Here is a 25,666-nt window from a genome sequence, read left to right on the forward strand (position 1 = left end):
TGCTAGTCAATAAGAGCCAATGAATTTGAGTAATAATAATTCATATATGTTTAATATTATTTCCTTTCTTGATATGGTCACTACAGTGATATAAGGATGGAATGAAAATGATGATGAATTATAAGTTAATTTATGTGTGAACAGATGTTATACACATATATATGAACATACGCATATGTATATATGTCTATGCACACATGTATATAAATATATATATGTCCATCACATTTGCTGCACATGCATATATACATATATATACACATACATAAACATATTAATATACATACCTATGCATATTGAAATATTTGCTGAATTACAGGAGATATGCTTTCAAAATGAGGATGTTCATAATCACACAGTACTTTGACCTTATCAGACCACATGTGTATATGTATATACGTATATATGTATATATGTATATACATGCATACATATATATGTACACACACACACATATATATACATACATATATAGTTTTGGTGGAAGGGAAAATTTCTTATCAATTAAAACTATGAAATGTTGTAATAGCAAAAAAAATGCTGAGCAGGACAATAGGAAATAACCAAGGAGAATCTCAGTTTTCAGCAAGTATTAACTTCAATAAATTAGCAATTCATACTTTGTCCTTTTACTGAAAAAGAAACTTGTTCTTTCATAAGCAAGCTCAAGATGTGGAGGGTGGATCACAATAGATTTTGGGAATTTGTTTTCTTTTTAATATTCTGTACATGATTTTTAAAGGTACAAGTAAAATTGAAATGCTTGAGAACAGAAAATGATTCAGTAAGAGACGGGGTCACTCGGTCTGTTTTCCTAAAGTTCCTTTCTTCTATTTAGGTAATGATTAGTTCTCACATATTTCCTTCACGTTTTCATTGAAGATATAGAAATGAAAAACAGTGGGACTGAATTTATTCTACTTGGACTGACACAAGACCCAGAGAAAAAGAAAATAACATTTGCCATTTTCTTGGTTTTCTACGCTGCAACTGTGTTAAGAAATCTCATCATTTTGACCATAAAGACCAGTCCTGCACTTGGGGCCTCCTTGTATTTCTCTCTGACCTACTTGTCCTTTGCAGACTCCTGTTACTCTAATAATACAGCCCCCAGAGTTATTGTAGACAACACCTCTAAGAAGCAGACTATCTGCTTTGATGGATGCATGACACAACTTCTTGGAATGCATTTCTTCGGATGCATGGAAGTCTTGGTCATTATCCTCATGGCCTGTGACTGCTATGTGGCCATCTGTAAACCTCTGCACTACACAGTCATCATAAACCAGAAGATCTTGGGGATTTTATTAATATTGGTCTTGGTGGGATCTTTTCTGCATTCTATCATCCAGATCTTGCTTGTCTAAAGTTTACCCTTCTCTGGTCCCAAAGTGACTGATCACTATTTCTGTCACTTGCAACCTTTGTTAAAATTGGCCTGCACTGTCCCATATGTGATAAACCTATTGGTTGTTTCTAGTAGTAGAGCCATATGCATGATGAGCTTTGCAATTCTAATGTCCTCCTATGGTTTTATTCTTTATTCACTAAGAAATCACAGTGCAGAAGGGAAGCATAAAGTTTTGTCAACCTGTACCTTCCACATAATTGTGGTCATTATATTCTTTGTTCCTTGTATTTTCATATATACTTGGCTCCCAATTATCTACCCTTTAGATAAGTTGGTGTCTGTGTTTTATAGCATTGGAACTCCTTTGTTCAACCACTTGATCTATACCCTGAGGAATGCAGAAGTAAAACATACTATGGTGAAACAATGGAGCACTAGTGTTATTTCCCAGGGCAAATAGTGTACAAAAATCCCCACCTCAAATTACTCGCATGTCATTTCACTGCTGTGTATTTCAGTTTCCTCAACTGTAAAATAAGAAAAATAGCATCTAACTCACTGGGTTGTTTTGAAGATTAATTCAGATAATACTTGTAAAGTGCTAATCACATTGTCTGGAATATAATAGATGTTTAAAAATAAGTATCACTTTCTGCTTCAAAGAAGATTTGGACCAATATGAAGAAGAGATGTCATCAGCTTGTCCTTGTCCCTGATCCCTGAAATTATGAGCATAATATGTGGGCAGTTAAATACAGAATGACTAATACCAACATAATGCCAGCACTATGAATGTTTACAGCTTTCAATTATGCCAGATGCTTGTATACTCCACATTGATGCCACTATATGTACGTTGCTTTTCTTGACTAGGGAGGAAAATCAATGACAAGAAAGCTTTCAATTGAAAAGGGATGTTAGAGGTCGCATAATGTAGTCCTTTCAATTGATATGTGAAGAAACTGTGGGCCATAATGGTTAAGAATTTCATCTAAGTCGACATAAATCTTAAGTGACAGAAGTCTTGGGTTTTCATCCCAGTCTACGACTATTTTCAGTATACTCTACTGCTGTTTAATCCAATTTTCCCCATTTCTATTCTTCTCCTGGAAGGTTTTTCACTCTTCAGTTATGTAGGTAAATTTTCATGACATGAAAGAAGAATGTGTTCTTTTCTGCTAGAGAAATATTTTTTGTTATTTCCTTCTGTTGTAATTTGGGGCAGACAGGTGGTGCAGTGGATAGAGCACCAGTGTACGAGTCAGGAGAATCTGAGTTCAAATCTCACCTCAGACACTTGACATTCATTAGCTGTGTGACCTTAGGCAAGTCACTTAACCCCAATTGCCTCATCCGGTCATCCTGATGAATATGGTTACTGGATTCAGATGACTCTGGAGGTGAAGTGAGGCTGGTGACCTGCATAGCCCTCCCTCTCTCAAAACAAAGCCAAGTACAAGCCATGTCATGATTTCTGATGGCATGGTCTTCTTTGGCAACGAAGGACGAACACATACACTGTGCTATTCTACAAAATTTCTTTCTTTGACCTATATGTCCATCATTGAAACCGATTAAAAGTCAATCACTTCTTGTCAAAAAAAACCCACATATTACTATAATCTCAGGTGGCATAGTAAGAACCTTTAGTAGCTTTCTTGTATAGTCACATTGAGAGGGGGTACAGAGTTCTAGAATTCGATGCAAGAAGTCATTGGGAAAGATAAATTGTTACAACACTTTTAATATTTTTAAATAATGCTTTGTGTAGAGAAAACAAACATATAATCAGGGTCAGATACTAGATTTTCAAAATGATGGAGCGTGAATTCCTACGCACTTTACATAATAAAAGAGAGATTACAAAAAAAACAGCAGGGAAAACCACCATACAAAATCTAACGCAGTTCATGTAATAAAATTACACTAATTGATAAGAGTATTTATTAATAAACCACTTATTCATGTTCATCAAAGCAAAAAAAATGCAAACGATGTGGCTAAAATTGTACTGGAGCTGCTTGGGCCAACCTGAAATACTCAAATTGCTCCTGAATATTTCTACAATTAAAATTATAATGTTAAGAAAATTATTCACTAAACTTCTCTGGAGCTGAGACCACCTTTCCTATATTGAGTACATTACACAAAATGATCCTTCTATCTCTAACATTTGGTGATTTTAAGAAAATACATTTTGATTATTAATTTTTCTTTTTTCAGTGTTAAACAATCAATTCCATAAGTCTCAGATTTTCTCCCCTTCCCTCCTCCCTCCCCAAAATAGTATGCAGGTTTATAGGGGTTCTACATATACATTCTTGTTAAACATGTTGTCGCATAAGTCAGGTTGCACAGAAGAATTAAAATGAATGGGAGGAATCATGAGAAAAATTCAAACAAAACAAAACATAACACAAGAGAAAAATATTCTGCTTAATTGTGTATTGCAATTTCAGAGAAGGGAAAGCAGTTCATCTAAGTCCTTCCAGACCTAGAAGAAGTCTTCCTCTTCATCATTACTCATACGAAAATACTATTCTATTACATTCATATACGACAACTTGTTTAGCCATTCCCCAAGGGATGGTCATCCCCTCCTTTTGCAGTTCTTGGCTACCACAAAGAGAGCTGCTATAAATATTTTTGTACACGTGGCACCCTTTCTCATTTATGTGATTTCTTTGGAATACATTTCTAGAAGACATGTTGCTCAGTCAAAGTGTAGGCACATTTTTTAGCCCTTTCAGCATAGTTCCAAATTGGTCTCCATAATGATTGGATTGGCTCACAGCTCCACCTAAAATGAATTAGTATTCCAACTCTCCCACATCTTCTCTAACATTTATCATCTTTCTGTTTTGTCACTATACCCAGTCTGATAGGTGTGATGTTGTATCTCAGAGCTGTTTTTATTTTCATCTCTCTAATCAATAGTGATTTAGAGCATTTTTTCTTATGACTATACATAACTTTAAGTTTTTTCCTCTGAAAACTGTCTGTTCATAAGGGTTGACAATTTTTCAAACGGGGAAAGACTTGTATTCTTGTACATTGGACTCAGTCCTATGTTTTAGAAATGAGGCTTTTATCACAGACACTAGTCGCAAAAATTCTTTCCTAGTTTTCTACTTCCCTCCTATTCTTGATTGCATTGGGTTTGCTTTTGCAAAAAAAAAAATCAATTTAATGTAATCAAAATTATTCATTTTGCACTTCATAATGTTCTCTATGTCTTGTTTGGTCATAAATTTCTCCATTCTCCATAAATCTGACAAATACACTATTCTTTGCTCCACTACTTTGTTTGTAGTATTAGTATTTATACCTAGACTATGTAACCATTTTCATTTTATTCTTTATTTATTTCATTTTATTCTTTCATTTTATTTATTTTCTTCTTGTACGGTGTCAGGCATTGATCTATGTCCAATTTCCACCACGCTGTTATCCAGTTTTACCAGCAGTTTTTGTCAGTGAGTTCTTATCGCAGAAGTTCGCATCCTTGGGTTGATCAAACAGTACATTGCTATATTCAGTGACTACTTTGTCTTGAGTAACTAACCTATTGACCTGGTCTACTCCTCTGTTTCATAGCCATTACCAAGTGGTTTTCATGATTGCTACTTTGTAATACAATTTGAGATCTGGTAGGGCTAAACCACTTTCCCTAACATTTTTTCATTCATTTCCTTGATATTCTGGACATTTTGTTCTTCCAGATAAATTTTGATATTATTTGTTCTAATTCTGGAAGTATTTTTCTGATTGTTTGATTGGTATGTCACTGAATAAGTAAATGAACTTGAGTAGAATTGTCATTTTTATATATGAACTCGGCCTACCCACGAGCAAATGATGTTTTTCCACTTACTTAGATCTGACATTATTCGTGTGAAAAGCATTTTGCAATTATGTTCATATAGTCCCTGGGTTTGTTTTGGCAGTTACACTCCCAGATATTTTATAGTGTCTCCTGTAGCTTTAAAAGGACTTTCTCTTTCTGTCTCTGAAAATACTTTTTTGGGGGGAGTAAGATGGTGGGGTATTCCAAAGGGCATAGAGAACCCTGTACAAATGTTTCTTTTAATTTCAGAAGTAGTGGCATTTATGGAGAGAGTAAAAAATACTAGGCAGGATAAGAAACGTACAGTGAAGATCCAGTTCACTTCAACATGCCATTCCACCATGATAATGAGCCAATAAAATTTCATAAGATCCATGATGATAAATGGTATTCCCTTTGAAACAGAGAGATCTGAAGAACTATGAGAGTAGGTTGAAACATACTTTTTCACTTCATTTATTTTCCTTGCCTTTTTTCTATAAGACTAAAACGTAAATGTTTGGCCTCACTTAACACTTCACACTTTCACAAGTGATACCACATGCCTTGACATCTCAACAGGTTGGAGAAGAGTGGGACGCAGGGAAAGAAAATATAACTAAAATTTTTAAAAAATGAATGTTAAATGCAAAAAAAATTTAATTATTTGTAAATGGCTAAAAATTAAGTAGTCACTAAAATTTTTAAAGTTCATAATCTAGTAAAATAACTTCTAGTCAAATACCTGAAATGTCTCAAGGAAATTATATGTACCAAAAGGTGGATAGAACTGCTTATTTGGCTGCCATTTTCATTTTCATTCAGTGAAACTCTTAACATTGGAGGTGCTTTCAACCTAAAGAATTAGGGAACAAATCACCATTTATGAATAAAATGTAGTGCTGTTATACTGTACAAAATGACAAATATTATCATTTAGAGAATTTAATTATGATTCATAAGAAACCATACAGAGTAAAATAGTCAGAAGGAGGTAAATAATTACATGTTGACACAATAAAGAAAAAATATTTTTAATTGTAAAAGCATTTACTCTCCTTACTTCAAACACATAAATTAGGACAAAAAATACTAAAAATAGAAATTTGTAACAAATATTTATAATGAAATAAAATAAATTTCTGTAATAGCCATATCTTGAATTGTCCATCTCTTTCTAAAGCTTTAATCCATTGCCTCTTTGTTACAAGGTGGATAGCACACTTGACCTTCCATCCTCTGAAATCAAAGTGGGGCACTATGCTGATTGGTACTCTAAATTTTACATGCTTGTTCTTATTGTATAAATTATTCTTCATAACCAATTCATGCTCCATCAATTCATGTGCGTTTTTCAACTTTTCTCTATTGGTCAGCCAACAAACGTATCAAGGGCCTATTATTCAGCTGCTGGTTAGGCACTGGGGAATCAAAAAATATCAAAACACACACCCTGAGCTCCTTATGGAGCTCACTGTCTAATAATGCTGACCCCATGCAGACAACTATGTACAAACAGGATGTATCCTGCAAAAATTGTAGATAATCAATGGATGTTAAATAGTAGTATTGCCGAGAAACACGAAAGGTTCTTGGAGAGAAATGCATTTAGTTGGAACATGCAGACAGTCAAATATGAGATAAGGGAGAGAAGTCTCGAATTTTGGTGTCCCTGACACTTTGTTTTAAGACTATCCACTTTCCTCTTTCCATTGGTAGCTCCTTGAAGGTAGGAACTTTAGTTTTGTACCCTATTTGTTACAATCCTGGAATATAGTGGGCACTTGAAAAGGTTTACTGACTAGTTATTTGCTAAAGGGAAGTTAATGTTCAGATCTGTCAATCTATCTACTGTCTATTACTGTATATTCATCTGTTTATTTAAAATCTACCATCTGTATCCATCTATCTATCTTTCTGCCTAACATCTCATATTTTCTTATATTGCTCTGCCTATCTCTCAAATATTTTTCTTTGTCTGTATATGTACAATCAGCTAGAGGCACCTAGGTGGTGCAGTGCATAGAGCACCAGTGCAGGAGCCTGGGGGACTTGAGTTCAAATCTCACCTCACACACTTGACACTCACCAGCTGTGTGACCTTGGGCAAGTCACTTAATTCTAATTGCCTTATCCTGGGTCGTCTCCAGTCCTCCTGATGAATATGTGGTCACTGGATTCAGATGACTCCGGAGGAGAAGTGAGGCTGGTGACCTGCACAGCCCTCCCTCACTCAAAATAAAAGCCAAATGCAAGTCATGTCATTATTTCTCTGATGGCATTGTCTTCTTCGGCAACGAGGGACGAACACACTTCACACTCCATAGTCAACTATCATTTGCCTGTCTTTCTGCCATTTATTTTCTTCATGTCTATTTATCTGTCTCTATTTTTCTATCTCTCTGTGCGTATTCATATATATTTACACGCATATATGTATGCATGTGCATATGTGTGTTTATATAAATATAGGTGTATATATGTATGTGTATATACATACATGTATACATATATGTGTGTAAGTACATAATTTACTTATCTCTTAATATGATTTATACCTCAGTTAGATAGGGAGAGGCTGGTTTCTTTTTTGTTTGTTCATTTTTTTCCCTTAGGGTGTAATACATTGCCTGGCTTTTTAATAAATGTTTTAAATTTTCAATTAAATAAAATCTTAGGAAATGTACTTCTGGATATATTTGAGTTATTCCGAATACAGCTTAAAGGCATTCATAATGAGAAATTTATCTGAGAAACAACATCATCAATGAAGTTATTTTTAACTTTCATAAATGGCAGAAAAAAAGTATATTGACTATACAATTCACTTAGCTGATAATTCAGCCAAAGTTGGCACTCATGCAGACTGGCCATAATTGGCTAAGGATGTTTACTTCTTCAGTGACCCAAGTGAAATGAACTAGAGGAGCCAACCAACCCACAGAGACTGACTTCTTGTTTCCTTGGTGACAGAATCAGTTTTCTAAATTTCTGAACTTTAATACAATATCTATAAGTATCTGTGTGACTAAGAAAGACTTTAACTGTTCACAGTGAATCAGAGTATATATCAGAGAGTAGAGCTCTAACATTTATTGTAACAGAAAAGGGAAAAATGTTCTTTATGAAATTTAAACAATACACCATATATTCGGACAAAGGTAAATATGTAATCTATCATCACTTCTTGGTCTTCAGGAAAGTAGCGTAATGGCATGGTAGTCCAAGGAACATCATAAACTTCCAGTTTGTTTAAAAAATGGTCTCTTTGTTTAAACTTATTTTTGAGAGCACAGGTGGGCCGGGACTGGGGTTTTGTTAAAATAGTGAATATTTTTGAGGAGATTATCTAATGAATCATAAACCTCCAAATTTTCTGTAATTTGTGATCTTAAAGAACTTCATCTGGAACTGAGTCCCTACATGACTTTGCTTTCTAGGATCATATTAACATATAACACAACTGATTCCATAGGCAGATCTCTTATCACGACACTACAGTGTAGTTTTAGCTGATGTTACAGTAATCTCATTCAGATGTGACACTAGTTGGCTTAGTGCATAGAACATGTTGGTACTCTAATAAATGCTTATTGAATTCATTGTATCTTCCAAGGATAGAGGATGAAAGATGAAGGTATAAGTGAATCCCCATATAAGGAGACAAAAATTGGAAAGGTGAAAATAGAAGGCAAATGACATCCATAAGGTAATAACTAGCAAGGAGAATTTAAAGTTTATGACCTTTTTGATATATTTTTCCACCTTATATTGTGAATGATCTGCTTCTAGGCTCATTGTCTCCATTGACCTTCATGGCATGCTGGATCCTCCAGAAGGAACAAGTAAAATTAAACCCAAGTTTTAAATGTTGCATTTGTAGAATCCTATTCAAACTTCAAAATATACAGTTGTAAAATCACTAAGAGGTCTTCAGGTTCAAGGTAAGTTTTATGGTAGTGATTGTAGAACATTAAAAATAAAAAAAAATAAAGTGCTTGCATCAAACTTTAGAAACTTAGAGAACTGAGAGTCTCTAGGAAAATGAGGGATGTTCTTTATTAAGAAATTTGAAACGTAAAAGTTGATGAATGAAGAAATGTCCCAGTCCAATTTCGTCTAAACTGATCTGGAACCAAATATTTGCTAAAGCAGAAAACGCAGTTGAACTGGGTCTTCACAGCAAGTTTCTTATCCTGCCTAGTATTTAGCACTCTCTCCATAAATGCCATTACCTCTGAAACCAAAAGAGGCATTTGTACAGGGTTCACTGTGCCCCTTTGAATACCCCACCATCTTCTCCAAGAAAAGAATTTTCTTAGAAAAAGAAAATTCACTTAAAGTTACAGTAGATACTATAGTATATCTGGGAGTGTAACTGCCAAAACAAGCTTAGGGACCATAAAAACACACTTACAAAACACTTTCCACTGAAATAATGTTAGAAATAAGTAAGTGAAAAGCATCATTTGCTCATGGCCGAACTAATATAATAAAAATGACAATTCTACCTAAATTAATTTACTTACTCAGTGCCATTCAATCAAACTACCAGAAAAATATTTCTAGAGTTAGAACAAATAATATCAAAATACACCTGGAAGAACAAAATGTCCAGAATATCAAGGAAATTAATGAAAAAAAATGTTAAGGAAGGTGGCTTAGCCCTACCACATCTCAAATTGTATTACAAAGCAGCAATCATCAGTACCAATTGGTAATGGCTAAGAAATAGAGTAGTAGACCAGGTCAATAGGTTAGTTATTAAAGACAAAGTGGTCAATGGATATAGCAAGCTACTATTTGAAAAACCTAAGGACCCAAACTTCTGGGATAAGAACTCAGTTTGACAAAATCTGCTGAGAAAACTGGATAACAATGTGGTGAAAACAGGGTTTAGATCTAGACCTGACACTGAACACAAGAGTAAAATGAAAATGGATACATGATCTAAGTATAAAGACTGATACTACAAAAAAAGTAGTGGAGCAAAGAATAGTGTATTTGTCAGATTTATGGAGAATGGAGAAATTTATGACCAAACAAGACACAGAGAACATTATGACGTGCAAGATGTATAAGTTTGATTACATTAAATTGAAAAGTTTTTGCACAAACTAACCCAATGCAACGAAGAAGAGGAGGGAAGCAGAAAACTGGGAAAGAATTTTTGCAACTAGTGTCTGTGATTAAAGCCTCATTTCTAAAATGTATAGAGAACTGAGTCAAATATACAAGAATACAATCATTCCCCAATTGATAAATCGTCAAAACATAGGAACAGACAGTTTTCAAAGGAAAATATTAAATTGATCTACACTCATAAGAAAAAATGCTCTAAATTGCCATTGATTAGAGAATTGCAAATGAAAACAACTCTGAGGTACCACATCGCACCTATCAGATTCGCTAATGTGACAAAACAGAAAGATGATAAATGTTGGAGAAGAGGTGGGAGAGTTGGAATGCTAATTCATTGCAGGTGGAGCTGTGAGCCAGTCCAACCATTATGGAAACCAATTTGAAACTATGCCCAAAGGGCTAAAAAAAAAGTACCTACACTTTGACAGAGCAATATCACTTCTAGAACTGTATCCCAAAGAAATCATATAAATGGGAAAGAGTACTACGTGTACAAAAATATTTATAGCAACTCTCTCTGTGGTGGTCGAGAACTGGAAATGGAGGAGATGCCCCTCAATTGGGGAATGGCTGAACAAGCTGAGGAATATGAATGTAATAGAATAGTATTTTGCTATAAGAAATCACGAACATAAAGACTTCATATACTCCTGGAAGGACTTATGTGAACCAATGTTCCTTCTCGGAAACTGTAATGCACTATGAAGCATAATGTTTTTCTCTTGTGTTGTTTTGTTTTGTTTGAGTTTTTCTCATGGTTTTTCCCATTCATTTTAGTTCTTCTATGCCACTTGACTAATGTGAAAATGTGTTTAACAAGAATGTATGTGTAGAACCCCAGTAAACCTCATGCCATCTCGGGGAGAGAATAAGGAAGGGAGAAAATTTGAGACTTATGGAAGTGATTGGTGAAAACAGAAAACAGATAAATTAATAATAAAAATGGATTTTCTTAAAATTATCAAATATTAGAGATAAAAGGATCATTTTGTGTAATCTTCTCAATATAGTGAAGGTGACCTCAGCTCCAGAGAAGTTTAGTGAATAATTTTCTTAATATTATAATTTTTAAGTGTAGAAATATTCAGGAATAAAGTATTTCAATTTAGCCCAGACAGCTCCAATACACTTTAAGCCACATCATTTGCACTTTTTTTTCCATTGAGGACTATGAGGAAGTGGTTTATTAACAAGCACTCCCATCAGTTAGTGGAAATTTATTGCATGGACTGGGTTCCATTTTGTGCGGTGATTTTCCTTGATTTTTTTTTTTGTAATCTCTAATTATGTAAAGTGCATGATATTTCACTCTCCATCTTTCCTAAAATCAAGCATCTGCACTTGATTATAGTGTGGTTTATCTACACAAATATTGTTTTAAAATATTAAAAGTGTTTTAAAAATTTATCCTTCCCAATGACTTCTTGAATCCAGTTATAGAACTCTGTGCCCCCTCTCACTTGTGGCTGCTCCAGAAAGCTATCCAAGGTTCATACTACGGCTCCAGACATCCTAGCAATATGTATTTTCTCACCAGCTTTAAGCAGAATTTAATTAAAGCAAAAGAATTGAAGTAAATTCACAATCTCATTGTTTTTGGAACACTCAAGCACCACTATTAAGGATTCATCTAAGAAATCATTCATGGTACATTAGGAATTTTTTTTAATTTATTTATTTAACTTTTAACATTCACTTTCACAAAATTTTGGGTTCCAAATTTTCTCCCCATTTGTCCCCTCCACCCACCCCAAAATATCTAGCACTCTAATTGCCCCTATCACTAATCTGCCCTCTCTTCTTTTATCCCTCCCTTCCCTTGTCCCTATCTTCTCTTTTGTCCTGTAGGGCCAGATAACTTTCTATACCCAATTGCCTATATTTCTTATTTCCTAGTAGCAAGAACAGTACTCAACAGTTGTTCCTAAAACTTTGAGTTCCAACTTCTCTTCATCCCTGCCTCCCCACCTATTCCCTTTGGGAAGGCAAGCAATTCAATATAAGCCATATCTGTGTAGTTCTGCAAATGACTTCCATAATACTCGTGTTGTGTAAGACTAACTATATTTCCCTGCATCCTATCCTGCCCCCCATTGCTTCTATTCTCTCTTTTGATCCTGTCCCTCCCCGTGTTGACTTCAAATTGCTCCCTCCTCCCATTGCCTTCCCTTGCATCGTCCCCCCCACCCTGCTTATCCACTTCTCCCCCACTTTCCTGAATTGTAAGATAGGTTTTCATACCAAAATAAGCGTGCATTTTATTTCTTCCTTTAGTCGAATGTGATGAGAGTAAACTTCATGTTTTTTTCTCTCACCTACCCCTTTTTCCCTCCACTGAAAAGTCTTTTAGTTGCTTCTTTTATGAGATAATTTGCCCCATTCCATTTCTCCCTTTCTTCTCCCAATATATTTCTCTCTTACCCCTTAATTTCGTTTTTTTAAAGATATGATCCCATCCTATTCAATTCACTCTGTGCTCTTTGTCTCTGTGTGTGCATATGTGTGTGCATGTGTGAGCGTGTGAGCGTGTGTGTGTGTGTGTGTTTGTGTAATCCCACCAACTACCCAGATACTCAAAAGTTTCAAGTTACAAATATTGTCTTTCCATGTAGGAATGTAAACAATTCAACTTTAGTAAGACCCTTATGATTTCTCTTTGCTGTTTACCTTTTCATGCTTCTCTTTATTCTTGTGTTTGAAAGTCAAATTTTCTTTTCAGCTCTGGTCTTTTCATCAAGAATGCTTGAAAGTCCTCTGTTTCATTGAAAGACCATTTTTCCCCCTGAAGTATTATACTTAGTTTTGCTGGGTAGGTGATTCTTGGTTTTAGTCCTAGTTCCTTTGACTTCTGAAATATCCTGTTCCACGCCCTTCTATCCCTTAATGTAGAAGCTGCTAGATCTTGTGTTATCCTGATTGTATTTCCACAATACTTGAATTGTTTCTTTCTAGCTGCTTGCAATATTTTCTCCTTGACCAGGGAACTCTGGAATTTGGCCACAATATTCCTAGGAGTTTCTCTTTTTGGATCTGTTTCAGGCAGTGATTGGTGGATTCCCTGAATACTTATTTCGCTCTCTGGTTCTAGAATCTCAAGGCAGTTTTCCTTGATAATTTCATGAAAGATGATGTCTAGCCTCTTTTTTTGATCAAGGCTTTCAGGTAGTCCCATAATTTTTAAAGTGTCTCTCCTGGATCTATTTTCCAGGTCAATTGTTTTTCCAATGAGATATTTCACATTCTCTTCCATTTTTTCATTCTTTTAGTTTCGTTTTGTGATTTCTTGGTTTCTCATAAAGTCATTAACCTCCATCTGTTCCATTCTAATTTTGAAAGAACTGTTTTCTTCAGTGAGCTTTTGAACCTCCTTTTCCATATGGCTAATTCTGCTTTTGAAAGCATTTTTCTCCTCATTGGCTTTTTGACCCTGTTTTGCCAGTTGAGTTAGCCTATTTTTCAAGGTGTTATTTTCTACAGAATTTTTTTAGGTCTCCTTTAGCAAGGTGTTGACCTGCTTTTCATGCTTTTCTTGTATCTTTCTCATTTCTCTTCCTAGTTTTTCCTCCACCTCTCTAACTTGATTTTCAAAATCCTTTTTGAGCTCTTCCATGGCCTGAGCCCATTGAATATTTATTCTGGATGTTTGAAATATAGAAGCCTTGACTTCTGCGTGTTTCCCTGATGGTAAGCCTTGTTCTTCCTCATCTGAAAGGAGGGGAGGAGATATCTGTTCACCCAGAAAGTAACCTTCTATGGTCTTATATTTTTCTGTTTTCTGGGCATTTTCCCAGCCAGTGACTTGACTTCTGAGTGTCCTCTCCACACCCACTTCACTTCCAGATCCCAGAAATTTTTTAAAGGACAGAGAATTGTTATATTTAAGAATATGGCCCTTTAAAAGCCAACCAAATTCAAATTTTCTCCCTTATTCCAAAGATGAACTTTTTATTTCTAATATTTTATTTATTTTCAGTGTTGTACAATTACTTATACATAATTTAGATCTTTCCCTTCCCTCTCCCTCCCTTCCTGAGTCAGCATACAATGTTATATAGGTTCTACACATGTATTCCTATTATATACATTTTCACCTTAGTCATGTTGGGTAGAAGAGTTAAAATGAATGGGATAAATCATAAAACAAACCAAAACATAATACAAAAAAAATGATCTGATACATTCTGCTATCGAATTCCATGCTTCTTTCTCAGGATGTGGAAGAAATTTTGCCTTAAGAGACCATGAGAATATTTTAAATCCTTGCATTGCAATGAAGTTCTAAGTCTACCAGAAAAAATACTCACAGACTGCAATTGGTGCTGTGTATAAAGCTCTCCTGGTTCTGCTCCTTTCACTCAGCATCAGTTCATATAAATCTTTCCAGGCCTCTCTGAAGTGTTCCTGTTCATCATTTCTTACAGCACAATAGTTTTCTGTTACATTCATGTACCAAAATTTATTCAACCATTCACCAATTGATGGACATCCCCTTGGTTTCCAAGTTTTACCCTCCATAAACAGTGCTGCTGTAAATATTTTTGTACATGTAGGACCCTTTACCCTTTTTATGATCTCTTGAGGATACAGTTTTAGAAGCAATATTGCTGGGTCAAAGGGTACGCACATTTTTGTAGCCATTTGGGCATAGTTCCAAATTGTTCTCCAGAATGACTGAATCAACTTACAGCTCCATCAACAATGAGTTAGTGTTCCAAGTGTCCCACATCACCAACATTTATCACCACCCTGTTTTGTCATGTTAGCCAATCTGATAGGTGTGATGTGGAGTCTCAGAGTTGTTTTGATTTGCATCTCTCTAATCAAAAATGATTTAGAGCAATTTTTCTTATGAATACAGACAGTTTAGATTTCTTCCTCTGAAAACTTCCTGATCATATCCTTTGACCATTTGTCTATTGGGAATGACTTATATTCTTACACATTTTAATCAGTTCTCTATATATTTTTGAATTGAGACCTTTATTACAGAAACCAGTTGCAAAAGTTCTTTCCCAGTTTCTGCTTCCCTCCTGATCTTGGTTGCATTGGGTTTGTTTGTGCAAAACCTTTTCATTTTAATGTAATCAAAATTGTATATTTTGCACTACAGAATATTTTGTATCTCTTGTTTAGTCAAAAATTATTACCTTCTCCATAAATCTGATAAATACACTGTAAATACTCTAATTTGTCTATGGTATTAGTCTTTATACCTAGATTATGTACCCAATTTGACTTTATTCTTGTGTACGGTGTAAGGGATTGGTGTTTGCCTAGTTTCTGGCATGCTCTTATCCTGTTTTCCCCGAAAATTTTGTCAAACACTGAGTTCTTATCCCAGAAGCTTGGGTGCATTGATTTATCAAACAGTAGACTGCTATACTCACTGACTCCTGGGTACCTAACCTATTCCACTGGTCTGCCATTCTGTTTCTTAGCCAGTACTGAGTGGTTTTGATAATTGCTCCTTTATAATACTATGTGAGATCTGGTACAGCTAGGTCACTTCTCTATTATTTTTTTTTCTTTAGTTCCCTTGACAGTGTGAACCTTTTCTTCGGAAGAAGATTAATTTTGATATTTTTTTTTAGCTCTGCAAATTAATTATCTGGTAGTTTGATTGGTATGGCCCTGAATAAGTAAATTATTTTAGGTAGGATTGTCATTTTTATCATATTGGCTTGGCTCACACATGAGCAACTGATGTTTTCCCACATATTTAGATCTGACTTTATTTGTGTGAAAAATGTTTTGTAATTGTGATCATATAGTCCCTGAGTTTGTTTTGGCAGGTAGACTCCCAAATATTTTATGGTTTGTACCGTGGCTTTAAATGGGATTTCTCTTCCTCTCTCTTACTGTTGGGCTTTGTTAGTAATATGTAGAAATACAGAAGATTTGTGTGCATTTGTTTTGTAACTTGCAACTTTGTAAGATTTGTTTATTATTTCAAGTAGTTTTTTTACTTGATTCTCTTGGATGCTCTAAGTATGTTATCATACCACCTTCAAAGAGTGATAAGGTAGTTATTTCTTTGCCTATTCAAATTCCTTCAATTTCTTTTTCTTCTCTTATTGCTACAGCTAACATTTCTAGTACCATATTGAATAATAGGTGTGATAACGGCATCCTCCTTTCACCCCTCATCTTACTGGAAATGCATCTAGATTATTCCCATTGCATATAATGCGTGCTGAAAGTTTTAGGTAGATACTGCTTATAATTTGGTGGAAAGTTCAATTTATTCCTGTGTTCTCCAGTTTACAATAGGAATGGGTGTTATATTTTGTCGAAAGCTTTTTCTGAATATGTATTTTTTTTTGCAAGAAGTAATTGACTTTAAATCTGTTTCAATGAAAGGACACATAATTCAAAGAAAGAAATTTTGCAAATTAGCACAGTAGTAAATTGCAAAAGAATATTTTCCAAATAGAAATGAGCACATACTTCTTTCGTATCAAGAATATTTAGCTACATATCTGAGGAGTGAAAAATGTTCCAGGAGAAGAATAGAAGAAGGAGCAATTGAATTACACAGAAGCATAATATATTGAAAATAGCGCTAGACTGGGATGAAAATCCAAGAGTTCCGTCACTTAAGATTTATGTCGAATTAGGTGAACTCCTTAACCATTATGGTCTGCAGTTCCTTCACATATCAATTGAAATGATTGCATTATGTGACCTCTAACCTCCCTTCTCAATTGAAAGCTTTAATGCCACTGATTTCCCTCTCTAGTCAACAAAAACGACACGCATATAGTGGCTTCAATATGGGGTACACAAGCACCAGGCATAGTTGGAAGTTGTAAACATTCATAGTGCTGTTATTAGTTTGGTATTCTGGGCTGAACATAATAGATTCATCAGGCTTTCTGTATGTAACTGCCTACATATTGTCCTCATAATTTCGGGGATCAGGAACAAGTACAAGCAGATGACATCTCTTCTTCACATTGGTCCAAATCTTCTTTGAAGCAGAAGATGATAGTCATTTTTTTAAACACCTATTATAGTCCAGACATTGTCCTAAGCACTTTACAAATATTCTCTGAATTAATCCTCATAACAACTCTGTGAGATACATTTTATTATTCTTATTTTACAGTTCAGGAAACTGAAGTAGACAGGAGTGAACTGACATACATGTAACTTGGGGTGGGAAGTTAAGTACTCTATTTACCAAGTGAAATTATAGTGTTGCTCCATAGCTTCACCATAGCATGTTTTACTTCTGTATTCTTTAAGGTACAGATCAAAGGGCTGAGCAAAGGAGTTCCAATGTTGTAAATGACAGACACCAACTTATCCAAAGGAGAGATAAATGGGGATCGAGTATATATGAAAACTCAAGGAACAAAGAATATAATGACCACAATTATGTGGGAGGTACATGTCAACAGGGCTTTACGCTTCCCTTCTGAAGTGTTATTTCTAAGTGAATAAAGGATAAAAACATAGGAGGACATTAGAATTCCAAAGCTTATCATGCATATGGCTCCACTATTAGCAAAAAACTATAGATTTATCACATATGCGTCAGTGTAGGCCAATTTCTTTTTTTTTATTTATTTAACTTTTAACATTTATTTTCACACAATTTTGGGTTACAAATTTTCTCCCCTTTTCTCCCCTCCCCCCCCAAACCCAAGCTTTCTAATTGCCCCTGTGACCTATCTGCTCTCTCCTCTATCCTCCCTCCCTGCCCTTGTCTCCGTCTTCTCTTTTGTCCTGTAGGGCCAGATAGTTTTCTTGACCCCTTAATCTGTATTTCTTGTTACCCAGTGGTAAGAACATCACATTTGGTCCTAACACTTTGAGTTCCAACTTCTTTAGCTCCCTCCCTCTCCACCCCTTCCCCTTGGAAGACAGGCAATTCAATATAGGCTATATCTGTTTAGTTTTGCAAATGATTTCCATACTAGTTGTGTTGTATAGGACTAACTATATATCCCTCCATCCTATCCTGTCCCCCATTACTTCTATTTTCTTATGGTCCTTTCCCTCCCCATGAGTGTCGACCTCGTATTGTATTCTCATCCCCATGTCCTCCCCTCTATCCTCCCCCCCACCCTGCTTGTGCCCCTGTCCCCCACTCTCCTGTATTATGAGATAGGTTTTCCTATCAAAATGAGTGTGCATTATATTCTTTCCTTTAGTGGAATGTGATGAGAGTAGACCTCATGTTTTTCTCTTGCCTCCCCTCTTTATCCAACCACTAATAAGTCTTTTGCTTGCCTCTTTTATGAGAGATAATTTGCCCCATATAACTTCTCCCTTTCTGCTCCCAATATTTCTCTCTCACTGCTTGATTTCATTTTTTTTGAGATATGATCCCATCCTCTTCAATTCACTCTGTGCACTCTGTCTCTATGTATGTGTGCGTGTGTGCATGTGTGTGTGTGTGTGTACTCCCACCCAGTACCCAGATACTGAAATGTTTCAAGAGTTACAAATATTGTCTGTCCATGTAGGAATGTAACAGTTCAACTTTAGCAAGTCCCTTATGACTTCTCTTTGTTGTTCACCTTTTCATGGTTCTCTTCATTCTTGTGTTAGAAAGTCAAATTTTCTTTCCAGCTCTGGTCTTTTCATCAGGAAAATTTGAAAGTCCTCTATTTCATTGAAAGACCATTTTTTCTCCTGAAGTATTATACTCAGTTTTGCTGGGTAGGTGATTCTTGGCTTCAGTCCTAGTTCCTTTGATTTCTGGAATATCCTATTCCATTCCCTTCTATCCCTCAATGTAGAGGGTGCCAGATCTTGTGCTATCCTGATTGTATTTCCACAATACTTGAATTGTTTCTTTCTAGCTGCTTGCAATATTTTCTCTTTCACCTGGGAATTCTGGAATTTGGCCACAATGCTCCTAGGAGTTTCTCTTTTTGGATCTCTTTCATGCGGTGTTCTGTGGATTCCTTGAATATTTATTTTGCCTTCTGGTTCTAGAATCTCAGGGCAGTTTTCCTTGATAATTTCATGGAAGATGATGTCTAGGCTCTTCTTTTGATCATGGTTTTCAGGTAGTCCAAGAATTTTTACATTGTCTCTCCTGATTCTATTTTCCAGGTCAGTTGTTTTTCCAATAAGATATTTCACATTATCTTCCATTTTTCGAATCTGCGCGGTATGTTCTGAGATATCTGTCTTTCTCATGAAGTCCTTAGCGTCCATCTGTACCATTCCAGTTTTGAAAGATCTATTTTCTTCAGTGAGCTTTTGAATCTCCTTTTCCATTTGGTTAATTCTGCTTTTGAAAGCATTCTTCTCCTCATTGGCCCCTTGCACCTCCCTTGCCAACTGAGTTAGGCTAGTTCTCAAGGTGCCAATTTCTTCAAGATTTTTTTGGTTCTCCTTTAGCAGGGAGCTGATCTGCTTTTCATGCTTCTCCCTCATCTCTCTCATTTCCCTTCCCAGTCTTTCCTCCACCTCTCTAACTTGATTTTCAAAATTCCTCTTGAGCTCTTCCATGGCCTGAGCCCATTGGGTGGGCTGGGACACAGAATCCTTGATTTCTGTGTCTTTGCCTGATGGCAAGCATTGTTCCTCCCCATCAGAAAGGAAGGGAGGAAGTGTCTTTTCTCCGAGAAAATACCCTTCAATAGTTTTATTTCTTTTACCTTTTCTGGGCATTCTCCCCAACCAGTGACCTGACCTCTGAATGTTCTCCTCACACCCACCTCGCCTCCTGGTCCTCCCAGCCAGCGTTTGGGGACTGATATTCAAATGCTTCTTCCCACCTTAGGGTTTTTGGCGGGGGCAGGGCTGCTATTCAGTGTGAGAATTAAGTTCAGGTGGTCAGGGGCAGGGCCGCCTCTCTGGCTCAGTTCCCTCAGGGGGTTTATGCACAGACCTTCCACAATGGATCCAGGCTCTCGCCGGTTTGGGGAGCCCCTGTCTGTAGCCGCCTCTCAACTTCTATCTCCTGGGGGGGCCCGAGCCATGGGGGCACCCCACTCCCCTCTCAACCCGCCAAAGAGACACTCTCACCTACCCCTGTCAGTCACCTGTTGGTGGGGGGGCTTGTGCCGCCGCTGGAGATCCCGTCCCTGTAGCCCTCTCGGATCTTTTCCTCACGGTGTCATGGCCGCGGCAGGGCTGCCCTCTGCTCCCTGTCCCAGCGCCCAGTCCACAGTGCAAAGGACCCCCCGCGAGAGGTTTGCAGGTCTCTCTGGAACAGAAATCTCCCTCGCTCCAGTATTCTGTGGTCTCTGGGTGCAGAATTCGCCCTGGGTTGGTCCCCTCTAGCCGTTCTGTGGTTTGTGGGTTCGGAGCTATGTGTATGTGCGTCTTTCTACTTCGCCATCTTGGCTCAGCCCCAGTGTAGGCCAATTTCAACAAAGTTTGCTGGTCATAGAAATAGTGACCAATCACATTGGGACGACAGAAGGGTAAAGTCAAAGCAAGGAAGATCTGGGTGATAGAATGAAGAAAAGACCCCACCAAGACCAATATTACTAAAATCCCACACATCTTCTGATTCATGATGACTGTGTAGTGCAGAGGTTTACAGATGGACATATAGAGGTCATAAGTCATGAGTATAAGGACCAAGACTTTCATGCACCCAAAGAAATGCATTCCAAAAACTTGCATCATGCACCCATCAAAGGAGTTAGTCTGCTTTTTAGAGACTCACTTTGGAGCTGTAGTACTCTAGAAACAGGAGTCTGCAAAGGACAAGTAGGTCAGAAAGAAATACAAGGGGGGCCCAAGTGCAGGACTGGTCTTTATGGTCAAAATGATGAGGAAGTTTTCTAACAGTTGCAGTGTAGAAAACCAAGAAGATAGGAAATACTATCTTCTCTTTCTCTGGGTCTTGTGTCAGTTCAAGTAGAATAAATTCAGTCACATTGTTGTTCATTTCTATATTTTCAATGAAAATGTGAAGGAATTATGTGAGAACTAATCATTACCTAAATAGCAGAAAGGAACATTAGGAAAACAAACCGAGTGACCCTGGTGTCTTATTGAATCATTTTCTGTTCTCAAGCACTTCAATGTTACCTGTACTTTTAAAAATCAAATATGGATTATTTAAAAGAGAATAAAATTCCCATTATCTATTGTGATCCACGTTCCACATCGTGAGGTTGCTTTTGAAAGAACAATTTTCATTTTCAGTAAAAGGACAAAGTGTGAATTGCTAACTTATTGAAGTTAATACTCGTTGAAAACTGACATTCTCCTTGCTTATTTCCTATTGTCCTGCTGTACTCAGTCTTATTTTATTCTTTTATTACAAAATTTCATAGATTTTATTGATAAGAAATTTTCCCTTCATCAGACTTATATCTATATATCTGTATCTATCTGTCTATCTATCTGTCTGTCTCTCTGTCTGCCTATCTATTTATCTCTCTATCTATATTATTTATATATATATATATATATATATATATATGTTCATAACATACAACAGTTGTTTATATTTTTGATCTCAAGTAAAAGTGAGCGAGTTCTGTTTCCATGTGGCATTTTTTCAAAAATTTCAAGACTCTATCATATCCTCCTTAAATATTTTATTTTAATGAAAAGTTTTTCTAGTCATTTAAACCACTGAAAGTCATGTAATATGCAGTATACTCACCTTCCTCATTGTCAGTCTATGGAGATTTTACTGCTTGTAAATATCTTTTCTATAACGTAGCACATCGAACTGGGCTCAATACTCTAGATGTGGGTTGATAAGGTCACAGCACAGTGTGATTACCAAACTCTTCATTTTGAAAATATATCACCTGTAATTCAGCAAACATTTCAATATACATACGTATGTATATCAATATATGTGTATGTATTGTATATATGTATATATGCATGTGTAGCAAATGTGATGGGCATATATATGTATATAACATCTGTTCACACATAAGTTAACTTGTAATATATCATCATTATCATTCTGTTCTTATATCACTGCAGTGACCAAATGAAAAAGGAAATAAGGTTAGTCACATGTAAATTTTTCTTACTCAAATTTATTGATTGATACTTCTTTTAAGAATCTTCACAAGTCAGCCATTAAAAATGCATTTTATATGTTCTGTCCAAGTATTCAAGTCAATCTCATCAGTTACATTCCAAGAAGCTACTATAATTAATTTTTGAGAAAAGCATTGTCTATTTTATTCAAATGGTAAGAGAGTAATATTAATGGTTGATGTTCACAAGGAGTTTCCTTTTAACTAAAAGGGGGAAGAATACATCATATATCTAGATCTACAAGTTACCAGGTCAATTTCTGTTTCAAATTCCTCATTTTACAGGTGAGGAAACTGAGTAGAAAGAAATTTTCAATGACTTTCCCAAGCTTACATGAGTAGTAAGTGAAAAAGCCAAGATTCATATTTGTCAACTTTGACTCTAAATTCAACCCTCTTTCCAATTCACAATAGTGTCTTCTAAATAAAAACATAGGTAAATACAATTGATAAACGGTCAAAGGATGTGAATAAGCAGTTTTCCAAAGATAAATATTTAGATTAAAAAATGTTCTAAATAATTAATCAATAGAGAAATGCAAATTATATCATCCTTGAGATATCATCTGTTACCTACCAGATTAGTTTAAATGATTAAAGGGGAAAGTGACAAGTACTGGAGGGAATGTGGAAAAATTGGGACATTAATTCATTGTTGGTGGAATTGTGAACTGACCCAACAATCTTGGAGAGCAATCTGGGCTTATGCCCAAAGAATTATTAAACTCTCTATATCTTTTGAACTAAAAATACGTCTACTACGTCTATTTCCAAACATGACTTAGGAAAAAGAATAAGGATCTATTTTACGCATGAAGAGTAGAGGCAGACTGTGTTTTCCATTTCAAGTGTGAATAACTGCAGTTGTTAGGAATCATTATTTTCTAGTTTTCTTCTCCTTTTCTTCTCTCTTCCCTTTCTTACCCTTCCATATTATTCTCTTTCTCCCTCCCTCCCTTCCTTGCTTGCTTCCTTTCTTCCTCCTTCCCTCCCTCTTTTTCGCTCTGTATCTATATCTCTTTCCTTCTTCCTTTATCTTCCTTCCCTCCTTTCCTTCCTTTCTTTGATTGTGTATAAGTTTCAAACTACAAATGTTATACAATTATAGAAAACCAACAATTACTGTTAGCAACAACCAGGGAAGGTTATAGCAAAAGGGACAAAATTGTCATGGCAATCATTAAAATACAGGCTGAGGGTTCATTGAAAGTGACCCAGCCAGGAGATATTTGAGATATATAATTAATCTCTTGTATCACATGTGTTGTATAACTCCTTAAGAGGTTTTCCAAGGAAACAACAATTTAGTCCGGAAGGACCTTGAATAATATCCAAGGAAAAAAAAATTTAAGTTTTCTAAGGAAACATGTCTGTACAAACTTGAATCAGACTATGATTTTCAAATGATAGATGACAGAGGAAATGTGCAAACTCCCATGTAACAAAAGTTTTGCATTGCAAGACTGCCACTACTCTCCTCAGATTAGTATCTCCTTACCAGAATTCAATCCCATGTCTTCTGTTACTGTGCATTGGAGCAATGGTTCCCCATAATTGCATCATCCTGACTTCATTTCTTTACCCTACGTTCCTATCAGGAGAAAAGTGGGCTATTTCTATTGCTTTACTTGGGCCCTTGCTTCCTAATACCTTCCCAAATGATGCAGATTATATTTCACTCAGGCCAATCTAGGATTTACTGGAATAGAACCATTTAATATTGTGTTGTGGGAGAATTACACACCCCAATCACAGGAAAATAACAAAAACGATAGCATCAATAATGTCAATAACAAATAATTATAAAAATAATGAGAATGAAAAACAAGGAGTAAAAGAAGGAGAAGGAGGAGGAGAATGATTGAACAGAGCGGTTGAGAATGGGATTATTGGTTGCAATGGCAACCTCTTTTTCTCTTCACAGTGTCCTTCTCTAAATCCTTTCCCTCCTGTCTTCACTTCCTCTTTCTCCATGTTGTACTTCAATAATCAGAATATGAAGCCTTTTGTAAAAAAAAAAATTCTTAGTTGTGATATTTACTTGTGATACTTCTCGATCTTCATTATAAAAACATTTGCTCTAGTACTGTCTCTTTCTCCAAGGAAAATAAAATAAGTTAGTAATTCATTTTGTGTCTCTCTAGCTTACAAGTCTAGGTGCTATTACTCACTCTGGTAGGAGAGAGAAAAACAGAGACAAAAAGACAGACACAGGGAGGCAGAGAGATGAGAGTCTTTTCAAGGATTTGTATGTATTTACAGAATCATGATTTTAACCACATAAAAAAGCTGAAACTAGAAAGGAAACCAATTATATTGAATTATATTTATCAAAACATCGATAAAAAGCTTCCAAATGAAAAACTGACTCAGAAAAGAGCTTTTCCCCCTCACTTTCAGGGATCTGCAAAGATGGGAGTCATAAAATATGTGAGTTCACATGCAAAATTCATGTTGTCCACTAAACTGAGCATAATCCTTTCAGATAATTCATATGTTTATGCCCAGTATTTCCTTTTCCTTGACTTTGTTTTGCTTAGGGGACAAATTATTGGGATTCCCTTGATGATTTATTGGAATTGTCCAGTTATAAGTATCCCACTTTCAGCAAAAGGAAATGTTCAGGCTATGAATTTTTTTCTAGACTCCTCAATAAGGATAGCTTAAGAGATTCCTACCTTTGACAGTAAAGTAATCGGGAACTTCTTGCCTTCCAATTCTCAGAATTTTACAAGGACAAAGAAGCAACTTGGGTTGAAGCATCTACTTATTCAGTGTTTCCAGACCTCCTTCATAAGTTCTGCTGTCTCCTAAAATATGCCAATATTGTTCTCTAAACTTTCTTTATATCAAGGTTATCAAAGTCTATGATCCTAGAAGACTGTATCTGAACTTCCAAGGAAATAAGAGAACTCCTTCACGGGAGTGTTAACACCTCAATTTCATCTGATTATAGTCAGGACAAGAAGAAATAGCTATAGACAATTAGTGTGGGTCTGCCCCAGCACAAAGCTCTGACGACTTTGGGAAATATGAGATGTAGTCTTTCATTCATTTCCCCTTTCTTTCTTGAGAGTGAAAAGTCATTTCATATCATTGTTTCATAAGAACAGCAAAATAAAGTGGATTGTGATGGAAAATTGCTAATGCTATCATCTCATCACCATAGTACCCAGAATATTTGTGATAGAATTTCTGAACCTGGGGACCATTTCTTTCTCACTTTATATTGGAACCATTCTAATATAATTAATCTCCTTTTAATTCTCTGTGCTTTTATTTGTGTGTTATTTGGAGACATCATCAATAGATTTCGCCAAACTATAAAAGGAATACAAAAACTTTAAGAATGGACGTTCTAGG

General features: G+C 35.9%; 2 pseudogenes; one reads left to right on the forward strand and one right to left on the reverse strand.

Moving 5' to 3' along the window:
- The first annotated feature begins 890 nt into the window (after nt 1-890).
- Nucleotides 891-1,811, forward strand: LOC140510987 (olfactory receptor 4C11-like; annotated as a pseudogene).
- Nucleotides 1,812-17,494: 15,683 nt separating this feature from the next.
- Nucleotides 17,495-25,066, reverse strand: LOC140510988 (olfactory receptor 4C11-like; annotated as a pseudogene).
- Nucleotides 25,067-25,666: the final 600 nt, after the last annotated feature.

The sequence above is a fragment of the Notamacropus eugenii genome, chromosome 6, assembly GCF_028372415.1.
Source record: "Notamacropus eugenii isolate mMacEug1 chromosome 6, mMacEug1.pri_v2, whole genome shotgun sequence".
Taxonomy (NCBI): Eukaryota; Metazoa; Chordata; class Mammalia; order Diprotodontia; family Macropodidae; genus Notamacropus; species Notamacropus eugenii.